Raw genomic sequence first — 4813 nt, forward strand, 5'->3', positions numbered from 1 at the left:
GTCACTAGGGCAATAAATAATTTCCCCAGAGCTGACAACTTGATCCCCATCCCTCCTCAACGCAAAAACCGTCGTGGCAGACCCAAGAGTTCCAATGACAATTTTAAACTAGGAACACAAGTGACCCAAAAATTTCACAGGGCAACACAGTAGGAGCAATTAGGTTACTTACCAACGAAGACACAATCGCCCCTAGAAATCCTGCTGCCGCCAACTCACTGAGAGAGAAGAACCCTCCTAGAGTACCGTGGGAACCCACTGCTCAGGACACAAATGTCCCAGACATGGGACCTCTATTCCTCCAAGCGTCAGAGGTATACAAAGCCATCATGTCATTTCCGCCAGGTTCGGCAGGGAGATACACTGGAGTAAGACCTTAGCACCTCAAGGAGATGGTAAACCCAGTTCTCGGAGAAGTTGCCGACACACTATTGTCAGAGGTCACGAAGTTTGTCAACGACTGCCTCTCTGGGCTGATCCCAGATACAAAAAAAAAACTTTTTCTTTGTAGCATCCCTTTGTGGCCTTAAGAAGAAGGATGGTGGAGTCAGACCCATTGCCGTGGGTAACACATTTCGGCGCCTTGTTGCATGGGCAGCTCTAAGAAAAATTAGCATAGACGCTGCAACGATGCTTCGACCCCATCAACTAGGTTTTGGTATCCCCCATGGCTGTGAAGCAGCAGCTCATGCAGCACGAGCCTATATCAAACACCTCCCAGAAAATAAGGCATTAATTAAATTAGACTTTAAAAATGCCTTCAACTTGGTAAAAAGTGATGTGGTACTGGAAGCAGTTCGAACAAGCTTTCCTTCTCTACTCCCCTTCGTCTCAGCAGGGTACAGTAGGGAATCGACGCTGCTGTTTGGGGAACATGAAGTTGTTTCTGCAGAAGGTGTCCAGCAGGGAGACCCACTTTCCCCTTTTCTTTTTTGCATGGCTGTTAAAGAGGTCACAAGCAGGTTGACCAGCGAACTCAACATCTGGTTCCTGGGCGATGGCACCCTGGCAGGGACACAGGAGTCCCTGCTAGAAGATCTACAGCTGGTGAAATCTAAGGGAGAGGAGTTAGGACTCACCCTTAACCCAATAAAGTGTGAAATCATCTCATCTAGCCAACCAACCATAGATGCAGTGCGAACCATATTGCCAGGAGCCACAGTGATCGCTCCCACCGACAGTGTGCTAATAGGGGCACCTCTGGGCTCGAGCGCCATTGAGGTAGTCCTCGGAGAAAAGCTGAACGACCTGAGGAGGATGGAGGGAAGAATAGGGGCTTTGGACGCCCACGATGCTTTGTACCTTCTCACAAGGTGCCTGACTTTGCCCAGACTGACCTATTTCCTAAGGTGTGCTCCTTCCTTCGACAGCCCAAAATTAACAGAATATGACACACTCCTAAGGTCAATAACCGTGAAATTGTTAAACCTCTCCCTGTAAGATGACTAATGGGACCAAGAAACGCTGCCAGTTAGACTCGGGGGGGATAGGTATTCGCAAGGCGACACAGTTAACATTGCCGGTATTCTTATCCTCGACCAGTGCAACAGGTGAATTAGTTAAGGAAATACTACCGGAATACCTAAGAGACTCCATTGCGCTTCCTGATCCCAAATTCGCGGAAGGAGCCAGTCAGTGGGACACTCATGTCAACTCTCATCCTCGACCGACTTCTCCAAATGACTGCAAACAGTCCAAATGGGATAGCCCCATAGTGGAAAACATCGCCACATCATTGCTGGAGGCAGCTTCCAGGAAGGACAAAATGCGTCTTCTAGCTGTGCAAGCGCCCCATGCCGGGGACTTCCTGTTGGCAGTCCCTAATTCCGCCTTGGGCACCCGCCTGGACCATCGGACCCTAAGTATTGGTGTTGCTCTGCGCCTTGCTGCCCCTATCTCCACCGAGCACTGGTGTATTTGCGGAAAAGCACGGGCAGACCAATACGGCAGCCATGGTCTCATCTGTCGTAAGACACAGGGAAAGATTGCCAGACATGAAGCAGTCAATGACATCATCAAGAGAAGTTTGGCTTCAGCTGGGTGCCCAGCACAAAGGAAACCTCACTTGTCCAGGCCTGACATCAGCCAAAAACGCCCAGATGGAGTCACCCTGCAGCCGTGGAGGGAAGGTAAACAGGTCGTGTGGGACTACACGTGTGCATCTACATTGGCTGATACCTATCTACCTTACAGCACAGCTTGGTGCTCGGCCACCTTCAGGGTAAGGTGGCCGCCCAGCCACCTTACCCTGAAGGTGGCTGGGCGGCCACCTTCAGGGAGACCCAGAAAACTAACAAGTACAGGGACCTAGAACGTTGTTACAGGTTCGTGCCAATAGGCTCTGAGACTCTGGGCGCCTGGGGTAAATGTGCACTTAAGTTCTGAAGGAGCTGGGCGAGGAACTCATTGAGAAGACTAGAGACCCAAGAGCGGCCAGTTTCATGTTCCAGCGCCTCAGTGTCGCTGTTCAGAGGGGAAATGCGTGCTGTATCTTGGGTACGCACCCAACCCCCGAAGATGTAACACGGTGGGGGGGGGGGGGGTTCTCGAATGATCTTCCCTGCTTTTTCTCCCTCTACCCGTATTCTTACTTTACTTTTGTTCTCTGTACCAAGGGACCCCAAAACTTTCACTTGAGCCGACCCCCTGCCACGTGGTCTCAAGACGATACCGATCTGAGATTCTACGACCCATATGACGTGGACTAGGCTTCTAGCAAAACCCTAGGGTCGCCTTTACGCTGCCACCACCAGACCAGTAACACTGAGCCATGATCGAGGTCTGGATCAATCATGCTAATCAATAACTTTGGGCCTTGATCCCCACTAGTAACATATACCCTTGGGTCTTACTCGTGGAATTAAAAATCAATGGGAATGATGAATTCAGACTCGATGTTAGAATCGGCGCCCAATTCAACTCTGCCTCGTGGGGACCACGTGACAAGGACCAACTCACATAAATAGAACACACACATGGAAATTAATAACAAGACAAATTACTAACTAATTAATTTATTAAAAGAAAAACTAAAACAAAATCTAAAGATGTGCACTCCCTATCAATTTAACACTCCCTACTTGGCAATGAATTGGCTATCCCTATAAATAACCATAGCAACTATACCTCTATGTTGACCAGCTTGGGTGGAGTGCTGGTCTTGGGGGGAGAGGTGAGATGGTTGACCTCCCCTAGTTGATCTCGATCCCACACTAATCTTTCTTCATCTGGTCTTCCCCAGACTAGAGCATTGTATCCTTCCGCATAGTCTAAGTTTTACCAAGTTACTAGCAAGGCTTAAGTTTAACAATTAACCTCAGTTGCACTGAATTGATCCAGATTGGTTGAAATATTTTACTGAAGGTAAATTACACAAGTCTCTTAAGGAAGGGCTATTCCCGATCCCAAAATGGCTATTTGACCTTTAAGAATTACTGAACATGGAAACTGTTGACCTATGACCGCCAGGTCACTCCGCAATAAAGAGTAGTCCTGATTCGTGACGTCACTGATGGTGACTTAACTCAATATCCTAATAATTAGAATACTCATGATATTATAAACAGTAATATTACACAATACAATTTGAATGCAAAATTAATAAAGGCTAATTTCTCTAAATAAGTGAATACTATAGAATGGTTCATTATATGAAACTATGAACAAAGACGTCAGCCATTTTGTGACTTCAGACTTGCTAATCCCCAGAGGAATGCGCGTTGTGAGGCCAGGTCCCTACACGACTTCTGGAACCTTCTGGATAATTCTTACAACATGCTTAGTTTGTTACAACCCCCCCCCCCCCCACACAAGCACTTAGTAAACCTTGTTAATTTGTTAAAAATAACGAGGTTTAGTATCCAAACCCACAATTCAACTCATGCCACAAACAAAAGCTAACCTAACTAATAAAATTCGACAGTTATTTGAGTGTCCAACATCATCAACATGTTTAAATTCATAAATTTCTCAGCTGTCAACTGACAGCAATCCTCCAACATCAGGAAACATACATCCTACCCTTACTGACATAGCTAAATAACATGTCCCTACTCTCCCATCAAAGACTAGCTATTAAAATCTCATGGCTCTTCACTAGCCAAGTTCATGTGTCCTCTAGAGCCGGCCACACCGTGCTCAAATATAAAACATAAAGTTATATCTTCAGACTGAACTTTCAGTCATCCGGGAGCGTACTACGGAACTATCAAGCTCACATCCGTGTACTGACCACTCCCCAATCAATGTCAACCTTGACATGCTAAGGAACACACCTAACGTTTATTACATGTATTCAGATTCAGATGTTTATTCAGGTAAGGTATATACATACAAGTGATGTTACATTAATGGATTGATATATAGATAGAGCTAGTACATACAATGCCTAAAGCCACTATTACGCTATGCGTTTCGGGCAAAACATTATTGCCAACAGCATTTGGTGTTCCCAGGCGGTCACCCATCCAAGTACTAACCAAACCCAACGTTGCTTAACTTCGCTGATCGGACGAGAAGCGGTGTTCTCAACGTGGTATGGCCGTTGGCAAATCGCAAATCTCGTTGGTATCTAAAAATATAAAAAAAATCCTATACTATATCACAGGTTTCAGCTGACTGTACAGCCAAGTGTTCGCACTCACTAGAAGTGTCAATGTTTCTATTGGTCCGCCTCTCCTGTGTTCAAACATTCTGAAAAAAATAGCACACAACATAATTTTCCATAACCGTTTGTTCTGGGCTTACACAATTACACAGGGGCTTCGATTTTAATCAATGACCAATATATAGAGTAACATTTTCATATATCATT

General features: G+C 45.9%; 1 non-coding gene across 1 annotated transcript; it reads right to left on the reverse strand.

The window, feature by feature from the left end:
- Nucleotides 1–4429: 4429 nt before the first annotated feature.
- Nucleotides 4430–4548, reverse strand: LOC138367357 (5S ribosomal RNA). The gene has a single exon (XR_011229324.1). It is a non-coding gene; the product is annotated as a 5S ribosomal RNA (ribosomal RNA).
- Nucleotides 4549–4813: the final 265 nt, after the last annotated feature.

Source organism: Procambarus clarkii, chromosome 2, assembly GCF_040958095.1.
Source record: "Procambarus clarkii isolate CNS0578487 chromosome 2, FALCON_Pclarkii_2.0, whole genome shotgun sequence".
NCBI classification, from domain to species: Eukaryota; Metazoa; Arthropoda; class Malacostraca; order Decapoda; family Cambaridae; genus Procambarus; species Procambarus clarkii.